This window comes from Scyliorhinus canicula, chromosome 1 (genome assembly GCF_902713615.1).
Source record: "Scyliorhinus canicula chromosome 1, sScyCan1.1, whole genome shotgun sequence".
Classification (NCBI taxonomy): Eukaryota; Metazoa; Chordata; class Chondrichthyes; order Carcharhiniformes; family Scyliorhinidae; genus Scyliorhinus; species Scyliorhinus canicula.
In genome coordinates, this window is record NC_052146.1 from 145005900 (window position 1) to 145028748 (window position 22849).

At 48.1% G+C, this 22849-nt stretch overlaps 1 long non-coding RNA gene across 1 annotated transcript in view; it reads left to right on the forward strand.

Moving 5' to 3' along the window:
• Positions 1-256: 256 nt before the first annotated feature.
• LOC119977630 overlaps positions 257-22849 on the forward strand; it is a 30640-nt gene continuing 8047 nt past the window's right edge. Inside the window, exons 1-2 of the long non-coding RNA XR_005463240.1 lie at positions 257-310; positions 21383-21607. This is a non-coding gene — a long non-coding RNA (uncharacterized LOC119977630). The remainder of the gene's footprint in view (positions 311-21382; positions 21608-22849) is intronic.

Consider the following 22849-nt stretch of genomic DNA (forward strand, 5'->3'; position numbering starts at 1 on the left):
CAGATGAAAGAATTGGGTTTTACGGCTTTAAATCTTTTTTTTTCGTGTTTTGGGACATTTCCCCTTTAAGTGGGCGTGGTCCTGGGCCTCTGATATCACGAAGCGTGTGACGTAGGTCGTAGGAAGCGTTTGCGCATGCGCATATCGCTGTTCCTTTACTTGGGGTCTTTTTCGCAATTGCGCATGTGCGGCTTCTCGCACATGCGCAAACGGACCTTCCCGTTCTGTGCGCTCTTCGCGCAACTGCGCATGTCTGGCCACCAATCAAAACTGCAGATTTCTTCAATGGAAAGCCTACCTTCGCCTCGTGGTGAGTTTTGGAGCCTCTTTTACTGTTGTTTCTTGTATGTTCCTCGCAGAATTCTTGGAATTTGTCCAGGATTGCCTGGAAGTCTCTCTTGTTTTGCCCCTTTGAGTATTTGAAGGTCTGGAAGATTTCAGCTGCTTCTGGACCCGCGATGGTAAGTAGAAGCTTTATTTTCTCTGCATCCGCCATGCCATCTAGGTAGATCTCGAACCTCTGCCTGAACCAAAGCCAGTTTTCATTGAGATTCCCTTGGTACCTGAACTGCTGTGGAACCGGAATCCCGAACATCATCTTGCCTGGCTGCTGTTGCTGGTTGCCACTGTTTTCTGAGTTGTAACTATATAGATTTAAACAGGTCACTCCTGGGTCCCATGTTTTGTTATGCTCTTGACGTAGCCTAAGCTGCTTCCTTGATGTGCACTCTGACAAAGAAAGGTTCAGACTTGGAGATAGCTTCAACACATTTATTAAACTGTTAACAATTCTCCTACTTGGATTCGACTCTCCTGTTAATCCTGCTATAGCTACTCAGACTGACAAATCAGTCTGCTACAATCCAGATGGTGGGTGTGATTTGTTTCAAATCAACCCTGTGTACTCACTGAGTGTCTCCACTGGAAAGAGGAAGATCATGTGTGCTGTGTCCTTTATATATGGGTTGGTGTAATGCCCTCCTGTGGTAGTGTCACCTCTGTGTGTGTTGTGAATGCCCATTGGTCGTGTCCTAGCTTACAGGCCTATTGGTTGAATGTCTGTGTGTCATGTCTCTGGTGCTCCCTCTCGTGTCTAGCTAGTCTACGTGTATTTACATTAACCCCTTGTGTATTTACAGTGATGCATATCACCACACTAAACACCATGCTACTATGCTGCCCTCGGTTAGAGAAAGTGTAAATTTCTCTCAGAATTGGTTAACCAAGTACCGTCAACTCAGATACAATGTAGTCTACCGATCCCTTGACAATATTCAATGAGCACAGTAAGAAGTCTTGGAACACCAGGTTAAAGTCCAACAGGTTTGTTTCAAACACGAGCTTTCGGAGCGTAGCTCCTTCCTCAAGTGAGCTCTGCTCCAGGCGCCGGAATGTGGCGACTAGGCCACAGTAACTTCATTGAAGCCTACTCGTGACAATAAGCGATTTTCATTTTTTTCATTTCATCTCAAGTACAGCTTTGGATGAACAATGAATTAACATTTCTGTATATGTGTAAAATGCACCGAGGTGAAGTATTGGGAAGGCTTACATGCAATTTCACTTGAGTAAACTTGCCACATCAAAGGTCGAGCGTTGTGGTTCTATATGGTCCTGAACAGTCTGAGAGAAATAGAAGAGCAGATATGTCGGCAAATTTCAGAGAAGTGTAAAAGTAATAGGATAGTGATAGTGGGCGATTTAAACTCCCCATATATTAACTGGGGTAACCACAGCTTGATAGGGTTAAGGGAGCGGAATTCTTAAAATGCATATGGGAGAACTTTTTAAGCCAATGGGTAGGAGGACCAACAAGCGAGGGGGCGGTCCTAGTCTTAAGTTCCGGTATGAAGCCAGACAAATGGTTGAATTATCAGTGGGGGAGCATTTTGCAGACAGTGATCAAAACTCCATTAGATTCAAGATTGTTATGGAAAAGGACAAGGATGGGCCTGACTTTTAAACTGGGGGAAGGCCAATATTAACAAGATCAGATCATAAAAGCAGACACTTTTAGGTAAACATATGACAGAACAATGGGAGGCATACAAGAAGGAAATAGGGAGACTGCAGGGCCAATATTTTCCAATCAAGAAAAAGGGAGGGACTAACTAAACCAGAGAATCCTGGATATCGAGGGATATACAACATTTTATGAGGAGAAAAGAGTGGCTTACAGCAGATATTAAGCGCTTAAAACCGCAGAGGACCTAGAGGCATATAGAATGTGCAAGATGAATCTTAAAAAGGAAATTAGGAGAGCAAAAAGGAGGCATGAAAGGATACTGGCAGATAAAATAAAGGAAAATCCCAAGTTGTTTGCAGGTACATTAAAGGTAAAAGGATAACTACGGAAAGAGTAGGGCCCATCATTTAGAACCACAGAGATACTTTGTGGAGCCAGAGGACATAGGTAGGGTCCTAATGAATACGTTGTGTCAGTGTTCACTCGTGAGAGGGACCATATGAGTGTAAAAATCAGGGAGAAGGACTGTAATAAAATTCAAGAACTTAACATAGTCAGGAAACTACAGGCCAGTCAGTCTAACCTCCTAAGGTGAGGAAACTAGTGGAAGCAATTCTGAGGAACATAATTCATCTGCATTTGGAGAGGTAGGGATTAATCAAGAACAGTCAGTATGGTTTTGTTAAGGGGAGGTCATGTCTGACCAACTTGATTGAAATTTTCGAAGAGTTTACCATGTGTATAGGTGAACTTCAGCAAGGCTTTTGATAAAGTTGCACATGGGAGACTGATGGCAAAGGTACAATTCCATGATACAGTAAGCTTGTGGGTTATAAAAAAAATGGTGGGGTGGTTAATAGTGATGAGGATAACCTTCAATTACAGGAGGATATAACCGTATAAAATGTTGGTTAGGCCACAGCTAGAGTATTCTGTGCAGTTCTGGAATCCACATTATAGGAGGGATGTGATAGCACGGGAAAGAGTGTTATCAGAATGTGGCCTGGGCTGGAAAGTTTTAGTTATGAAGAGAGATTGGACAAACTTGGATTGTTTTCCTTGGAGCAGAGGAGACTGAGTGGGGACATGATTGAGGTGTATAAAAGTATGAGGTGCACAGGTAGAGCAGACAGGAAGACACATTTACCCTTGGTGGAGGGATCAATGACCAGGGTTCATAGATTTAAGATAAGGGGCAGGAGGTATCGAGAGAATGTGAGGCAGAACCTTTTTAGCCAGAGGGTGATGGAAGTTTGGAGCTCGCTGCTTGAAAGGATGGAGAAGGCAGAGACACTCACAACATGTAAGAAGTATTTAGATGTGCACTTGTGATTCCAGGGCACACAAGGCTATGGGCTAAGTGCTGGGAAATGGGATTAGAATAGTTAGGTGGTTTTTGACCGGCACAGACTTGATGGGCCGTAGGGCCTTTGCTATGCTGTATGACTCTGTGACTCTATGATTCTATAAGATGTTGAATAAATTCCAGGAGCTGGTTAGACTAATCTCAGAAAAGTCCGTAACTGAAGAGATTGACAATAAAGTGTCTCACTTTACCAATCATACCTGAAGCATTTCATTTCAACCAAATCTGCTGCAGTGCCAGTATAATGTGGTAATTATTCAACTTCTCCCGCTTCAACTTCCTGGGTCCTCTTCATTCTAAAAACGTTTGTACTCAAAATAATTAATAATAATTCTGGAATACAATGCAACTATATTTGAGACTATCGGTGGATTCGGCAGTCTCTGATGCTGAAATCGCATTCGGCGATTGGCCAGAGAATCCACGTTGGCGCCGAAATCAGGGCCGGCGGCGCGTTTGTGATGCTCTGTCCCCATCAAAATGGCATACTCTAGGAGAATGCCACATGCCGTCGGGACGGCCTCAGGACGTTACCTGAGGCCCTTTCCCTGGTGCTCTGCCACCGATGGGCCGAGTTCTCGATGGCATCGGTCACTCGGGAACCCGGTGTGGCAGATGCGGACTAAGTCCAGAGCCGCCACAGCTGGAGGGAGCCAATCCGCAGGCGGGGGGCGGGGGGGCTTTGGCGGAGGCTGGGGGCACTGGTGGAGGATGGTCTGAGGGTGGCGAGCATGGCAAAAGAGGGTGATTATTTGGCAGGCTGGGTCCATGTGCAGTCGGCGCCATGTTGCACGATGTGGCCACTGCAGGCCGCCGCAGTGCGCATGCGCGGCTACGGACCTGACAATTCTCCACCCGTATCCGCAGCTGGAGCTGGGTGCTAGCCCCCACAAGACGGACGATCAGTGGCCATTTTGCGCCATTTTTCCAGACGTAAAACGCCACCTTTCCCAAGCCAGCATCAGCACTTAGCCTCAGTATCGGAGAATCCAGCCCTATGGTCATTTGAATATATTTTCAATTAATTACATTTGTCTAAATTATTTACTTTGTCATTAAATTGTTTCTGGCTATTGCTGAGGACTAAACACACTCAGTGTCAGATTTTACTTCAGTTTCAAATACAATCACTCTCACTGATTGAGAAGCTAGTGTTTTTCCAGGAGACACATCCGTAGTGAGACTCATCCAGAGTGGGGATTGCAACTTGGTAATTTGGTGCAGTGAGGTAAATCAGCAAAGGAAAGTGGAAAATCTAATTCTGCTGTTTTTCAGTTAAAAGTGCAGTGTGTAGCTTAGTGTCTGATTGGTTGAAGCTGCCCCCACCCTAATTGCTGAGAGGCAATTATCTGTCCATCACCTGAGGCCTGTTTAGGGGCACATTGTATTCTTCTCTTTGAAGTTAAGGTATTTTTTGAGTCATCGGTTAGCTGAGGTCTGTATAAAAGACAGACAGACAGCGCACACAGTAAGCTAGCACTTTTCCAGGAGACACATCCGGAGTGAGACTCATCCAGAGTGGGGATTGCAACTTGGTAATTTGGTGCAGTGAGGTAATTCGGTGCAGAGTGTGAGGAGGTGCTTTTTAACCCTGGTAAGTGACTGGTAAGTAGTTTCTCTTTTTCTTTTCATTGTCTAATTTATTTATTTTTACTTTGAAATTCTAGTTGTTTAAGTTTACCTAGGGTTTAAGACATGGCAGGAGATCCCAGACCCGTGTCATGCTCCTTGTGTGCGATGTGGGAGCTCAGGGACACGTCCACTGTCCCTGGCTCCTTCACGTGCAAGAAGTGTGTTCAGTTGCAGCTCTTGTTAGACCGCTTGACGGCTCTGGAGCTGCAGATGGACTCACTTTGGAGCATCCGCGATGCTGAGGAGGTCGTGAATAGCACGTTTAGCGAGTTGGTCACACCGCAGGTGAAAATTAATGAGGGAGATAGAAAATGGGTGACCAAAAGAAAGAGCAAGAGTAGGAAGGCAGTGCAGGTGTCCCCTGCGGTCATCTCCCTGCAAAACAGATATACCGCTTTGGATACTGTTGAGGGAGATGGCTCACCAGGGGAAGGCAGCAGCAGCCAGGTTCATGGCACCGTGGCTAAAAAGTAGGACATCAAAGGTAGTAATCGCAGGATTGCTACCAGTGCCACGAGCTAGTCAGAGTAGGAATGTCAGGATAGATAGGATGAATGCGTGGCTCGAGAGGTGGTGCAAGAGGGAGGGATTCAAATTCCTGGGGCATTGGGACCGGTTCTGGGGGAGGTGGGACCAGTACAAACCGGACGGTCTGCACCTGGGCAGGACTGGAACCGATGTCCTAGGGGGGTGTTTTCTAGAGCTGTTGGGGAGGGTTTAAACTAATGTGGCAGGGGGATGGGAAATGATGCAGGAAGTTGGAAGGTAGTAAAACAGGGACAGAAACAAAAGGAAGTAAGGGGAAAAGTGCAAGGCAGAGAAGACATAGTCAAAAATCTAAAAGGGCGACAGTACAAGGTACAGTGACTGAGGGGAGCTCAGTGAATAGGCCCAGAAATAACAAAAGGAATAAAACTGGAGATGTTAAGATTCAAAACAGAGGTAAAAAAACCAACATAAGTGTACTTTACCTGAATGCTCGTAGTATTCGGAATAAAGTAAATGAGTTGATGGCACAAATCATCGTAAATGACTATGATTTAGTGGCCATTACTGAAACATGGTTAAAGGATGGTCACGACTGGGAGTTAAATATCCGAGGGTATCAAACTATTCGGAAGGACAGAGTGGATGGTAAGGGAGGTGGTGTTGCTCTCTTATTTAAGGATGACATCCGGGCAATAGTAAGGGAAGACATCGGCGCTATGGAGGATAAGGTTGAATCCATTTGGGTGGAAATCAGGAATCATAAGGCGAAAAAGTCACCGATAGGAGTAGTCTATCGGCCACCAAATAGTAACGTTATGGTGGGGCAGGCAATAAACAAAGAAATAACTGATGCATGTAAAAATGGTACAGCAGTTATCATGGGGGATTTTAATCTACATGTCGATTGGTTTAACCAGGTCGGTCAAGGCAACCTTGAGGAGGAGTTTATAGAATGTATCCGCGATAGTTTCCTAGAACAGTATGTAATGGAACCTACGAGGGAACAAGCGGTCCTAGATCTTGTCCTGTGTAATGAGACAGGATTGATTCATGATCTCATAGTTAGTGATCCTCTCGGAAGGAGCGATCACAATATGGTGACATTTAAAATACAGATGGAGGGTGAGAAAGTAAAATCAAATACTAGTGTTTTGTGTTTAAACAAAGGAGAGTACAAGGGGATGAGAGAAGAACTAGCTAAGGTAGACTGGGAGCTAAGACTTTATGGTGGAACAGTTGAGGAACAGTGGAGAACCTTCCAAGCGATTTTTCACAGTGCTCAGCAAAGGTTTATACCAACAAAAAGGAAGGACGGTAGAAAGAGGGAAAATCGACCGTGGATATCTAAGGAAATAAGGGAGAGTATCAAATTGAAGGAAAAAGCATATAAAGTGGCAAAGATTGCTGGGAGATTAGAGGACTGGGAAATATTTAGGGGGCAACAGAAAGCTACTAAAAAAGCTATAAAGAAGAGTAAGGTAGAGTATGAGAGTAAACTTGCTCAAAATATAAAAACAGTCAGAAAAAGTTTTTACAAATATATAAAACAAAAAAGAGTGGCTAAGGTAAATATTGGTCCTTTAGAGGATGAGAAGAGAGTTTTAATAAAGGGAAATGAAGAAATGGCTGAGGAACTGAACAGGTTTTTTGGGTCGGTCTTCACAGTGGAAGACACAAATAACATGCCAGCGACTGATAGAAATGAGGCTATGACAGGTGAGGACCTTGAGAGGATTGTTATCACTAAGGAGGTAGTGATGGGCAAGCTAATGGGGCTAAAGGTAGACAAGTCTCCTGGCCCTGATGGAATGCATCCCAGAGTGCTAAAAGAGATGGCTAGGGAAATTGCAGATGCACTAGTGATAATTTACCGAAATTCACTAGACTCTGGGGTGGTCCCGGTGGATTGGAAATTAGCAAACATGACACCACTGTTTAAAAAAGGAGGTAGGCAGAAAGCAGGAAATTATAGGCCAGTGAGCCTAACTTCGGTAGTAGGGAAGATGCTGGAATCTATCATCAAGGAAGAAATTGCGAGGCATCTGGATAGAAATTGTCCCATTGGGCAGACGCAGCATGGGTTCGTAAAGGGCAGGTCTTGCCTAACTAATTTAGTGGAATGTTTTGAGGACATTACCAGTGCAGTAGATAATGGGGAGCCGATGGATGTGGTATATCTGGATTTCCAGAAAGCCTTTGACAAGGTGCCACACAAAAGGTTGCTGCATAAGATAAAGATGCATGGCATTAAGGGTAAAGTAGTAGCATGGATAGAGGATTGGTTAATTAATAGAAAGCAAAGAGTTGGGATTAATGGGTGTTTCTCTGGTTGGCAATCAGTAGCTAGTGGTGTCCCTCAGGGATCCGTGTTGGGCCCACAATTGTTCACAATTTACATTGATGATTTGGAGTTGGGGACCAAGGGCAATGTGTCCAAGTTTGCAGATGACACTAAGATGAGTGGTAAAGCGAAAAGTGCAGAGGATACTGGAAGTCTGCAGAGGGATTTGGATAGGTTAAGTGAATGGGCTAGGGTCTGGCAGATGGAATACAATGTTGACAAATGTGAGGTTATCCATTTTGGTAGGAATAACAGCAAACGGGATTATTATTTAAACGATAAAATATTAAAGCATGCCGCTGTTCAGAGAGACTTGGGTGTGCTAGTGCATGAGTCACAAAAGGTTGGTTTACAAGTGCAACAGGTGATTAAGAAGGCAAATGGAATTGTGTCCTTCATTGCTAGATGGATGGAGTTTAAGACTAGGGAGGTTATGTTGCAATTGTATAAGGTGTTAGTGAGGCCACACCTGGAGTATTGTGTTCAGTTTTGGTCTCCTTACTTGAGAAAGGACGTACTGGCGCTGGAGGGTGTGCAGAGGAGATTCACTAGGTTAATCCCAGAGCTGAAGGGGTTGGATTATGAGGAGAGGTTGAGTAGACTGGGACTGTACTCATTGGAATTTAGAAGGATGAGGGGGGATCTTATAGAAACATTTAAAATTATGAAGGGAATAGATAGGATAGATGCGGGCAGGTTGTTTCCACTGGCGGGTGACAGCAGAACTAGGGGACATAGCCTCAAAATAATGGGAAGTAGATTTAGGACTGAGTTTAGGAGGAACTTCTTCACCCAAAGGGTTGTGAATCTATGGAATTCCTTGCCCAGTGAAGCAGTTGAGGCTCCTTCATTACATGTTTTTAAGGTAAAGATAGATAGTGTTTTGAAGAATAAAGGGATTAAGGGTTATGGCGTTTGGGCCGGAAAGTGGAGCTGAGTCCACAAAAGATCAGCCATGATCTAATTGAATGGCGGAGCAGTCTCGAGGGGCCAGATGGCCGACTCCTGCTCCTAGTTCTTATGTTCTTATGATGCTGTGTAACCAGAAGCATTAATACCTCTCCAGGTGGCATCACAAAGGTTGCAGCAACTATCGTATAAAAGCCATAAAATAAGCAACAAAGGAGCCCACATCCTTCTCCTCAAGGTATCACTGGGATTAAATGGCTCTGCTGCTGGAAAGCAATCTTATGGCGCGACACTGTTGCATCACATCACCAGGGTCCCGGGTTCGATTCCCAGCTTGTGTCACTGTGCAGAATCTGCACATTCTCCCCTTGCCTGCGTGGGTTTCCTCTGAGTGCTCTGGTTTCCTCCCACAAGTACCGGAAAACGTGCTTGTTAGGTGAATTGAATATTCTGAATTCTCACTCTGTGTACCCGAACGGGTGCCGGAGTGTGGCGACTAGGGGATTTTCACAGTAACTTCATTGCAGTGTTAATGTAAGCCTACTTGTTGATGTGTTGGGTAAGCTGGGTCTTTGTGGACTCCATTTGATGCAGTGTAGAGAGAGGCAGGCTTCCAACACTTGATGAGATGCAACACGATTTTATTTAACATCTAACTATATTACATGCTTAACTGTGGGTTGACACTATGCTGACTTGACTGGAGATCTGAGGCTAGCCTGACCTGACTAACTGACTACTACATGCTGTTTGTTCTAGTTGCTGCCTACGCGCTCTGACTGTCTCAGAGGCTGGATCCCAAGAGAACGGGAAAACTGGTGCCCTCTGGCTTTATAGTGGTTGTGTCCTGTCTGGTGATTGGCTGCAGTGTTCTGTGTGCTCAGTGGTCATCCTGTGTGTCAATCACTGCCTGTCTGCACTCCATCATATATATGGATGTATATTATGACACTTGTGACAATAATAAATATTATTATTATTATTATCATCATCTTACTAGGAGTGAATGAAAAATATTCTATCAGTCCAGTCTCAGACCCCATTGGGATTCGAGGGACCTCCAGAAATGACCCCTTGTGAATTATTTACTCCATCCCCAAAATATGAGGTCCTGATGTATAATGACCCCTATGTCACCTCTTGTTTCATGCACCCCAAAATTTCCCATATTTTCTATCAAGCATTATCACTCTTCGGTTGTGGGAAGGGGAAGGGGTATCAGAAACACTAAGTGAAGAGATCATCAGGTGAATCAAGAACACTGGATAACATCAGACTCACCTTGCACAAGATCTTCTGGCATACCTATGGGATGGTAGCAGTTTCAAAGATGTGCATTTCTTCATGTTAAACTTAGTCATGATTTTGTTCCACCTGTGACACTTTTTTCAAGGCTTTACAATTCCTGAGCAATGTCACTGTAAAAATCTGCTGTAACCTAAGCCATATGTACTTAATATTTTTTTGAGCACAACTTTCAGTCTTCTGTGGATTTTGGTGACATGGAAAGAAACCCAGCACAATATATTTATTATCCTTATTTAATATAAACAAATATTATCCTCATCGCTATGTTCTGTTGAACAAAGACAATTAAGATGGCTGCGACACATGGGCAACAAGGTGGCGCAGTGGGTAGCATTGCAGCCTCTCGGCGCTGAGGTCCCAGGTTCAATCCAGGCTCTGGGTCACTGTCCGTGTGGAGTTAGCACATTCTCCCCGTGTCTGCGTGGGTTTTGCCCCCACTACCCAAAGATGCGCAGGGTAGGTGGATTGGCCACGCTAAATTGCCCCTTCATTGGAAAAATGAATTGGGTACTCTAAATTTTTTTTTAAAGATGGCTGCTACACATCACCTGACAATATGGTTGGCCCTCTATCTGGGGATCAGCCCTCAGGAGATTCAAGGACAAAATAATTATTCTTTCAAATCCTGGAATTTGCACCTCATTATGCCGAGAGAGCTACTAATATAGCTATACACTCCACACTTGGGACTGTCAGCCCAATTTCAAAGAGAACTATGGAGACGTCCTTGACATTTGATAAATCACCCTTACTAGTGGAATCAGTAGGTTCACTGATAAAATGGCTTCTCACATGCCAGACATTCCACATATATGGCACCCCTTTCAACAACTAATGACAGACATTATCAGTCCTGAAATCAAAGGCAATCTAGATGCTGGATGAACATTTCTTTGGAAGTCATTGTTGCGAAGAAAAGTCACATGACCCAAGCCTCCGGCCTTTGAAACAGTTTAATATTACATCTGTGGCCTTCATAGGAAGACTGTTATTTTAAGATCAACTGAACATAACTCCTGCAGCCAACTGAGTAAGCAGTCTTGACTCCATCAAGACTGCTTGATTTTTGAAGTCTCTGATTGATGGCTGCCATGTAGTCAGATCATAGAAAAGCCTCATGCAGCATGATCATTTGTTTTAAGGATTTCTTGTATCATATACTCAACCAGAAGTTCATGGAGAAAGAACACCACCATGAAGGAAACACCCTTTGGCCGCTGACTTTGGACTCTGGAACTCGGGTGAAATAATATTGATTTACTTGTGGTTTTTATAACACAGAATCCTTTTTCTATCTCTGCTTTTTAACCGTGAATGTATGGAGTGGGGAGTAGTTAACGCTCCTTTTTTCTGGGTTTTGAATGTGTAAAGTAAACTAACCCTTTGAGTTAATCCTTATCCTAACTCGGGTTTGTTGTGGATTATAAGCAAAATTGGATCACAGAAAACCAAGGGATTGGAAAATCACACCAGCACCTGTTCATTTTAAAACTAATTTGACCGGTTAAATGGCAAAAGAAAATCAGTGTAGTTTGAACTGTCCCTCCCTGTCTGCAACACCTCTCAATCTTCTCGAAAATGTCTACCATTCCATCTATGTCTCAGTTTACTTCATGTGAACCTGTTTTCTGACATCAGTAAATTCAAGGTATTTTCTCAATTTCTGAAAATCTAAACTTAATTTAAAAACCCTGACAGAACATTGGCAGAACCCCAAGCCAGGAATATACTGCCGACAGCTCAATGAGTCTCTTTGGCATTACAGCTCTTCAGATAATGCGGTTTTGCTAAATTTTTTAAATGTTTATTGTTATTCAGGTTGTTGACACCTGCCCTCTGCCAATTGCATAAATATTAAAGAAAATGCCATTTACGCGATTTGTTCAGGTTTTCTGCTGATCTTAAGCCAAAGTTATGGTGGGAGCTGGTGTAAATCCCATCCTGCCCCAAACACTTCCACCACCCCAACATACCTGCTTGTTTTTAGGCTGTAAAATGTAATTCCTATTGTTACATTTTTAGTTGAACATTTTCTGTCTATCTTTCCTCTGGTCATACTTATCAATTGTCTCTTGTGGCTATGTAATCTCAAACACTGGCCACACATCACTCGATTTGCTTTCTAAAATGAAAACCCATGCAACAACTGGAAAAGAGAAAATAATGACTGCTCCTTATATGAGAGAGAGAGGTGAAGGAGCACTGGACCCTCATCTCTGTGAAGCAGGCCAACCTCGTTGTTGGTCAGCCCCGCAATCTCCAGGTCCTGTTCCTCATAGGGGGATCTTTGGGACTTTGCCCCCCCCACCTCCCCACCCCCATCTTGGCTTATTATGCTTTTCCACTTATTATGGGCTATCTTCCCCGGCGGAAAAGACATTGTGAGCCATAGCCTTGATGGGTCAGGGGGGTCTATAGGAAGTGGCATGTGTGGGCACCGCACCTGGACATGAATTTTTAAAATAATCTTTATTGTCACAAGTAGGCTTACATTAACACTGCAATGAAGTTACTGTGAAAAGCCCCCAGTCGCCACGCTCCGGCGCCTATTCGGGTACACAGAGGGATAATTCACATTGTCCACATTACCTAACAGCACATATTTGACGACTTGTGGGAGGAAACCGGAGCAGCCGGAGGAAACCCACGCAGACACAGGGAGAACGTGCAGACTCCATACCGAGAGTGACCCAAGCCGGGAATCGAACCTGGGACCCTGGAGCTGTGAAGCAAAAGTGCTAACCACTGTGCTACCGTACTGCCCTAAGGGGTTGTACTGGTGGGTGCCAGGGGCTTCTGAGGAAGAAACACAAAGATTGGATGTGGGGAGCATGCAAAGTGTCAGCCAATGATCTCTGGGGGGTTTTGGAATTTGAGGGGTGACGGGTGGAACTGATACCAGGAGAGAGGTGGTAACTTACCCTTGCAGATCGGTGGAGGCCGTTGATCTTGTTCCATTATTGGACAGTTGTCATCCTGGTTATGCTGTCCAAACTGGCTCCCAGGTGGCATTGCTGACCCTGCTGCTGGTCCTCCGACCCCCTCAGTGTAACAGGGAGCCCCGCCTCTCATCCACGGCCTTGAGAAGCCTGACCAGCCATCATCCCCAAAGAGAGGAGCAGGTCGCCATGCTGCCTTGCTTGTGTGTTGTCTGCTAGTGAGTGCTGAGGGAACGTTTCAAAGCAACTCCACTTTGTTAGTGGCGAGAAGCCGAGTCGCAAGTCCAGCGAATCAGACGGTGAGACAGCAAGTAGTGTGGGCTCATTTACGGCACTAAGTGCCATTGATACGGGCCGGGATCTCGCCAATGCATCCGTCGAGGAATACCCTGTCAAACAGCTCCAAAATGTGATTTCTGATTTCTTTATACGGGCAGCACGGTAACATGGTGGTTAGCATAAATGCTTCACAGCTCCAGGGTCCCAGGTTCGATTCCCGGCTGGGTCACTGTCTGTGCGGAGTCTGCACGTCCTCCCCGTGTGTGCGTGGGTTTCCTCCGGGTGCTCCGGTTTCCTCCCACAGTCCAAAGATGTGCGGGTTAGGTGGATTAGCCATGCTAAATTGCCCGTAGTGTCCTAAAAAGTAAGGTTAAGGAGGGGGTTGTTGGGTTACGGGTATAGGGTGGATACGTGGGTTTGAGTAGAGTGATCATTGCTCGGCACAACACCGAGGGCCGAACGGCCTGTTCTGTGCTGTACTGTTCTATCTATCTAAAATGACACAGAAATGTTTACATTGAATCACACCCACTATCACTGAACTCAGGACTCTTCGATGGAATTTGATTGGAGTTGTCCCTGGAGCTGTTCACTCTGCAGGACAGGCGTTATTATCCAGGCGAGTGCATTAATTCCAAGAAAACACAGCAGCAGTTTGGATTCTTCTTTTTTTTATTTAGAGTGCCCAATTCATTATTTTTTTCCAATTAAGGGGCAATTTAGTGTGGCCAATCCACCTAACCTGCACATCTTTTGGGCTGTGGGGGTGAAACCCATGCAAACACGGGGAGAATATGCAAACTCCATGTGGTAGTATGACTAGAGGTACTACGGTACCTGGGAGTTTGAGCTACCATTGGTGGAGAAGGCTCGTTGCTCATTGGCCCAAGTGTTTGCATTTCATTGGTCGGAGCGTAAGGTAGCTCCGCCCAGTGAGGCGGGGTATAAGAACCTGTGTTGCCGGCCTTCTTTCTGTACTCGAGCTGCTGGGGAAACATCTTGTAGATTAAAGCCTTCAATTTGGACTCCTTCGTATCAGTAGTTATTGATCGCGTATCAATTTAAACAACAAGTTTTTAAAGGATGGAGCTTCGCATCAAGCTGGAGTGTCTACGACTCGGCCCCCAAGCAGCTAATGCAGCAGCTACGTTCAAGCATTGACTGGCTTGTTTTAATAGCTACCTCAGCACGGCGGAAAACGTACCGATGAGGGACCAGAAGCTACACATCCTCCACTCGTGCGTCGGCACCGCCATCTACACGCTCATCGAGGACACGTGGAGCTGCTTAAAGGACACTTCATCCGGCTGGTAAATCAAGGTTACGCTCGGCACTTGCTCGCTATGAGGCAGCAGATCCCTGGTGAGTCGTTAGACGATTTTTACCGTGCGCTCCTTGTACTGGGGAGGAACTGCGGCTGCCCGCAAGTTTCTGCTAATGAGCACACCGATCTCTTAATCCGAGACGCCTTTGTTGCGGGTATGCATTCCCCACAAATCCACCAGAGACTGTTAGAAAGGGAAACTTTGAGCCTCACGGAGGCACGGGCCCTCGTGAACTCTCTGGATGTTGCTGACAGAAACGCCCGTTCATACGCCCCTGACCACGCGGCGGCCCCCTGGGCAGCGTGGAATTTAGCTTCCCCTTCCCCTACAGACTCTGAATCGCCTCAGGCCTGCGCTGCAAGACGCCCTGGAAACCTTGCTGGGCCCCATTGCTACTTTTGTGGACAGACAAAACACCCCCAACAGCGTTGCCCAGCCCCATCGGCAACGTGCAAGGGCTGCGGTAAGAAGGGCCATTTTCTGTCCGTTTGCCAGGCCAAGGCAGTCCTTGCGGTCCCGGGCAGCGACTGCGGGACATCACCCCGTCTCTCTCCAAGGTATTGGTCTTGGAATTAATGCACTCCCCTGGATAATAATGCCTGTCCTGGTGAGGGAACAGCTCCAGGGCTAACTCCTGCCACGGTAAGACACTGCACTCTCCCTGTCTATCACGTAAAGCAAAAAATCGCCCTGGCCTCTGCCTCTCATTCGGTTGAGATCACAGGGTATTGTATAGCGGACCTCACGGTTCAGGGGAGGGAGTTTAAAAATTACAGGCTCTACGTCCTCCCCCACCTCTGTGTGGCCGCACTCCTGGGGTTAGACTCGCAGTGTAACCTCCAGAGTCTAACATTTAAATTCGGCGGCCCTATACCTCCCCTCACTGTCTGCAACCTTGCGACTCTCAAGGACGATCCCGCCTCCTTGATTGCAAACCTCACCCCGGACTGCAATCCTGTCGCCACCAGGAGCAGACGATACAGTGCCCAGGACCGGGTCTTCATCAGGTCCGACGTCCACCGACTTATGAAGGAAGGGGTCATCGAGGCTAGTAACAGCCCCTGGCGAGCACAAGTTCTGGTGGTAAAGACCAGGGAGAAGAATAGGATGGTCAAAGACTACAGTCAGACCATCAACAGGTTTACCAAGCTGGACGCGTACCCTCTCCCCCGTATATCCGACCTGGTCAACAGGATCACACAGTACAAGGTCTTCTCCACAGTAGACCTGAAGTCGGCCTACCACCAGCTCCCCATCCACGCGAGCGATCGCAAGTAAACTGCGTTCGAGGCGGACGGGAGGCTCTATCACTTTTTAAGGGTTCCCTTCGGTGTCACAAACGGGGTCTCGGTCTTCCAACAAGAGATGGACCGAATGGTCGACCGATACGGTTTATGGGCAACCTTCCCGTATCTCGATAATGTCACCATCTGCGGCCACGATCAGCAGGACCACGACACCAATCTCCGCAAATTCCTCCAAACTGCAAAACTCCTGAATTTGACCTATAACAAAGAAAAATGCGTGTTCAGCACCGACCGCCTAGCCATCCTCGGCTACGTAGTACAAAATGGAGTGATAGGCCCTGAACCGGAATGCATGCACCCCCTGATGGAACTCCCCCTCCCCCACTGCTCCAAGGCCCTGAAGTGCTGCCTCGGGTTTTTCTCTTATTATGCTCAGTGGTTCCCTAACTACGCCGACAAAGCCCGTCCCCTCATACAAACTACCCACTTCCCCCTGTCGACGGAGGCCCGCCAGGCCTTCAGCCGCATCAAAGCGGATATCGCAAAGGCCACGATGAGCGCCATCGACGAATCCTTCCCCTTCAAGGTCGAGAGCGATGCATCTGGTGTAGCTCTGTCAGCCACGCTCAACCAAACGTGCAGACCCATGGCCTTCTTCTCGCGCACCCTCCATGCTTCCGAAATCCGCCACTCCTCGGTCGAGAAGGAAGCACAGGCCATCGTAGAAGCTGGGCGACATTGGAGGCATTACCTGGCCAGCAGGAGGCTTCCCCTCCTCACAGACCAACGGTCGGTGGCCTTCATGTTTGACAATGCACAGCGAGGCAAGATAGAAAAACCACAAGATCTTGCGGTGGAGGATCAAGTTATCCACCTACAACTACGATATCTTGTATCGTCCTGGGAAGCTAAACAAGCCTCCCAATGCTCTGTCCCACAGCACTTGTGCCAACGCACAAGTGGATTGCCTCTGAGCCCTCCACGAGGACCTCTGCCACCCGGGGGTCACCCGCTTCTTCCATTTCGTGAAGACCCGCAAGCTGCCTTACTCCATCGAGGAGGTCAGGACAGTCACCAGAAACTGCCACATCTGCGCGGAGTGCAAGCCACACTTCTACCACCCCGAAAAAGCGCATCTGATAAAGGCTTCCCATCCTTTTGAACGCCTCAGCATGGACTTCAAAGGTCCCCTCCCCTCTACCAACCGCAACACGTACTTCCTCAATGTGATTGACGAGTACTCCTGCGCCGACATGAACACAACCACCATCATAAAAGCCCTCCACAGCATTTTCTCCCTGTTCGGATTCCCCGCCTACATACACAGTAAAAAAGTGAACAAGTGAAAATCGCTTATTGTCATGAGTAGGCTTCAATGAAGTTACTGTTAAAAGCCCCTAGTTACCACATTCCGGTGCCTGTTTGGGGAGGCTGGTACGGGAATCGAACCGTGCTGCTGGCCTGCTTGGTCTGCTTGAAAATCCAGCGATTTAGCCCAGTGTGCTAAACCAACCCCTCTGATAGGGGGGTCCTCATTCATGAGTGACGAACTGCGTCAATTCCTGCTCAGCAAGGGCACCGTCTCAAGCAGGACGACCAGTTATAACCCCCGGGGTAATGGGCAGGTCGAGAGGGAGAACGGTACGGTCTGGAAAACCGTTCTACTGGCCCTACGGTTCTGAAATCTCCCAGTCACCCGCTGGCAGGAGGTCCTCCCAGATGCCCTTCACTCCATCTGGTCTCTACTCTGCACTTCTACAAATCAAACCCCTCACAAACGCCTCCTTGTCTTCCCCAGGAAGCCTTCCTCAGGGACCCCGCTCCCAACCTGGCTAGCAGCCCCCGGGCCCATCCTGCTCCGGAAACACGTGCGGGCCCACAAATCGGACCCGTTGGTCGAGAGGGTCCAGCTGCTCCACGCTAACCCGCAATATGCGTGTGTGGAGTACCCCGACGGCCGACAAGACACTGTCTCTTTACAGGACATGCCGCCCGCCGGTTCCCCGCCATCGTCCTCGTCACCAGCCCCACCCACCCGCCCACAGGCTATGGCGGGCCCCCCCCCCCCAACTGCAACTTCTCCCTGCAGGCGCTCCCCTCCCTGGCCCGCTAACCCCCTCACCTGGGCCTCCTGGAGGACTAGACGCCCCCCCCCCGGCCCGGCCCTCACCAGCGCCGTCTATGGGTGTTGAAACCTCCACAAGGACCGGATCATCACTCCCGGAGTCATGGACGCCCGCATCTCCATCAACATCTCCGCCAAAACACGGTCGGTCACAGAGGACGTCCACGGCCCCCGATCGTCTGATCGAGTCGATGTGAACTCTTAATGTATTTGTTTCTATCTCTGTAAATAGTTACAGGCCATTGAGCCATGTTGATAACACAATTCCTGACTCTGTACATAGTTAAGGGCCAGTGGGCAGCTGCCGTTCGAGAGAGGTGGTAGTCCCATATCACTAGTCATACCACCAGTAAAATTATCACATCCGCACCGGTCATGGATGGACACCCGAGCAGTCTTCCGCCCCCCCCCCGCCGGTTCATTCTCAACAAGGGGTGAATGTGGTAGTATGACTAGAGGTACTACGGTACCTGGGAGTGTGAGCTACCACTGGTGGAGAAGGCTCACTGCTCATTGGCCCAAATGTTTGCATTTCATTGGTCGGAACGTAAGATAGCTACGCCTAGTGAGGCGGGGTATAAGAACCCGTGTGTCCTAGCAGCCGGCCTTCTTGCTCTACTCGAGCTGATTGTTCATTAAAGCCTTCAATTCAGACTACTGCTTCATTTCAGTAGTTATTGATTGCGCATCACTCCACACGGACAGTGATCCAGAGCCGGGATCGAACCTGGAACCTCGGCGCCATAAGGCAGCAGGGCAAACCCACTGCACCACCGTGCTGCCCTAGCAGTTTGGATTCTTGATTGTTGTTCAGTAGCTGTCCTTTGTTCAAGGATGATTGTAACAGTCTTTAACAACTGTAACAAGCCTTGATGTTCAAAAATCGTCCTTTTAAAATAGGTCCCCTGTGATCAGGATTCCTGTCCTCATCAGCTCAGGGTGGCTATCAGCTGACCTTCTAGACAGCAGGTTCCTTTTGCCACTGACTTAAGCTAATATACATCCCTGAGCCAACCCTCTGCAACCTCATTGCCAAAGTTTTCAAATTTGAATATTTCTGAGCAGCAGATTTTCAGGGTTAAAGCGAATGGTAGCGGAGACTGGCATATGCTGTTTTCCTTAGGCTAACTAGAATATGAGTGAACTCCATTTACACAGGAGGTGTAATGCGCCAGTGCACTGGAGGCAAGGTGGCAGTGGGCAGCACGGTGGCACGGGGATTAGCACTGCTGCCTCACATCGTCAGGGGCCCGGGTTCAATTCCGGCCTTGGGTGACTGTCTGTGCGGAGTCTGCACATTCTCCCCTTGTCTGCGTCGGTTTCCTCCGGGTGCTCGGGTTTCCTCCCACAGTCCAACGATGGTGGCCATGCCAAAATTGCCCCTCAGTGTCCAAAGATGGGGTTACTGGTATGAGGTGGAGAGTGGGCCTGGGTACGGTGCTCCTTCAGAGGGCTGGTGCCAACTTGCTGGACTGAATGGCCTCCTTCTTTAGCGTAGGAATTCTATGAATCTATGGAGGAGGCAGAAATAGCATCAGTGGTGTCTGTTGTTTGTTTATATTTGTTCCTCGTTGGAACAAGGTCACTTGAAGAGTCCGATCATGTGACATATTGATGATGTCATCAGGAATTTGAACGGGGAACTTGCAGTCTATCTTTTTTTCGAAATATATTTATTGAATTTCCAAAGCGAACAATAACGACAATATAACCAAATATACAGAGCGTTATCTGCAAAAAAACCCAGAAAAGTAATATACATATACATTGGCCTTTATAACTCAAACAATCAAACTATCCCCATTATAAACTAACCACCTTAGCTGTCGACTGTGTCCAGTTCTTTAAAGAATGATATAAATGGCTGCCACCACTGGGAGAACCTCCCCACCGAGTCCCTAATGATATATTTAATTTTCCCCAGGTGTGGGAGTGACTTCAAGGCTGCAATTCTCTGGAAAGATTTCGAAGCGTTGTACCAAGCAGGAACTGCTGCGAGCTTCCCAGCGCGCGCCCCAGCAAGGCCGGCAATGTAATTCACCATTAATTGGTTCACCTAAGGAGGCTCCATGGGCTTCATGCTTCAAATGAAGGTGTCATGATATGCAGACATGCAGATAATGATATACAGACAGGCACAGACAGGCAGCTAATGAACACAGAGAACAGGACATGACCAATGAGCAGGCACGACACTCAGGGTTGGTATCTCACTATAAAAGGCACAAGGCACTAACATTCCTCTTTCCACTGATGATCATCTACAGAGTGAGTCAGGGTGTATGTACAGGATCACACACCCATCACGTGGCTAAGAGCTTGTCTAGTTCAGGCAGACAGAGTAACCACACTTAGGTTAGCAGAGAGTCTAACTCATAGAGAACTGTGCAAATTGTGCTACTGTATCAATAAATCAGATTGAACTAACTTCAAGGTCTGGAGTATCTTTTGGTTAAAGCTGCATCCAGTTGCAGCCTGTGTTATCCCAGAGTACATAACACAAGACAAGGCTTGCCAGCCGATTCGCCAGGACCGCCCTCGCCAGCCCTCCCACCCCGTCAACTCTCTCTCCCCCCCCCGTCAACTCTCTTCCCCCCCCCCCCCCCCCCCCCCCCCCCGGCTAACGAAGTTGAGCAGCACTTAAACTACACATCCACAGCCAACCCCGCACACTCGCAGCTATGCGCTGAGACAACTGGCCCAAAAGTTTGGAAACACGGGGCTGGCAAGGGCGGTCCTGGCGAATCAGCTGGCGAGCCTTCATTTGCAACATGAAGCCCATGGAGCCTCCTTAAGTGAACCAATTAATGTTGAACTGCATTGCCAGCCTTGCTGGGAAGCTCGCAGCAGTTTCTGCTCACCCCAACCCTCCCTTCACACCCCCCCTCCACCCACCCACCAATGTGAACTACACGTGTGGCTGATGATGCCCTCTCTGTGTCTCCTCTGGAGACGTTCTCTCATAATCATTGGGAGAGAGCCCAGACTGACAGAGCGATGCTGGTCATAAGAATCCTCATGATCTTCGAGGAATGGGCCTTGGAGGTTATGGCGGTCGCCGAGGACAGAGCCTTAACAATACAGAGCTCCATGCAATCTGCAGAGGTGAGGATCCACTGGGCCCCACCCAATATATTGTCACACATTTTTTTTTCTTATAAATTTAGATTAGCCAATTTTTTTTTCCAATTAAGGGGCAATTTAGCGTGGCCAATCTACCTACTCTGCACATTTTTGGGTTGTGGGGGCGAAACCCACGCAGACACGGGGAGAACGTGCAAACTCCACACGGACAGTGACCCAGAGCCGGGATCGAACCTGGGACCTCAGCGCCGTGAGGCGGTTGTGCTAACCACTAGGCCACCGTGCTGCCCTCTATATATTGTCAAACATGAGTTGTCTTGCCATACTGACTGATCCATCTCTCCCATTGACCACATGTCCATTCTCCCGCAGGTCTTCCAGCCCAAGGCAGTGGCCATCCGGGGTGGCCCCCTCCCCTGCCTCCCATGGGACCATCTCAAGGATACCACAGTTGATGCGTCACAGCTGTCATCTGCGCTCTCCACCAGCAGAGACACGCACCTCAGTGGGAAACGTGAGTGGACAGGCTTCTTTGGCAGAATCTGGCAGGAACCACACAGTCTTTAATGCACATCAGGTGGCGGCAGGAACCCCCAGGTGAGTGATATACCTTCAATTCACTGCGAGGCAGAGAGAGCAAGTCATGAACTTGCCTAGCCAGAGTCAGTAGTACAGAATGGATGCCGCCTACAAGAGGCCGGCTTATGTGTGCCCCGGTGTGGGCGGAGCCAGAGGCAGAGCCATACCGGGGTTACAGTACAGTGCCTGGAAGCAGCTCATATCACCACTTCCAGGTCATAGGTCACAGGTTACAGTATCATGCATGCATTATGGTGAATACATTCACCACAGTGAGATAGCAGTCAGAGGTCTGCTGGATCCCAGGACCCAAATGGGTCCATCCTGATGCTGAGCCTCTGGAACAGGTTTACCCGGAACTGATGGAGATGGTGGGAGTGGCTGGGTCACTCTGAGGGAGATGTCAGCGACACTCCAGTAGGTCAATAGCCAATTGTAACTGTCCCAGAGGCCACAGTCGCAGGAGATTTCACCATCAATCTGTGGCACTGAGGCCAACACTGCTAGGGTTGTGACCGCAGTGGAGAGCCTGATGCACAATGTCAGCACAATGAGTGAAGGTATCTAAGGCATCGCGCAGTCGGTGTTGGCCGTGGCTGAGGGTCTCGGCAGAATGTCTGCCTCGCTGGGGGATATCACCCAATACCAGACTGACCTTGATGAGGTGCTGCGGGGATATGTTCCAGTCTTAGATGGAATGGTCTAGATGCGGTGGAGCTTGTCCCAGTCACAGGTGGGTATTGCCGAGCCACTGCAGAGTGTGGCCCAGTCACTGAGCAGCTTTGCCAAGGCGTCAACACCATGGCGCAGACATTGCAGAGCCACCAGGACTGGCAGAGCCAGATGGCACAAGGGTAGCCGTAGCTTAATCCAGCTGCCCCGCCATCCCATGGTGAAACCCAGGGCCTTATGTGCCTCCTCGGCCTGTAGGAGGGGCCGCTGGGTGGCAGTCCGGACCCATTCTATGTACTAGCGACAGTGGACACCAGCTCCCCTGGGTTACACCCCTCTGACAAAGACGCGTTGCACAACCAGCAAACGGGACAGGGCGGCACAGCTGTGCATGTGCCACTGACAAGTGCAGCGGGGCTCTTAGGTCCTAGAGCCTCCAGAGGACGGCCGCCAGAGGCATCGAAGACCACATGACGAGGTCAGCAGCTGGCTATCTCCACCTCTGATGAGCATCCTGGGCATTAACCTAGACGTAGTGGTCAAGCAAGGAAGGCAAAGCACATCAAGGATCATTGTGGGCGTAGGTGG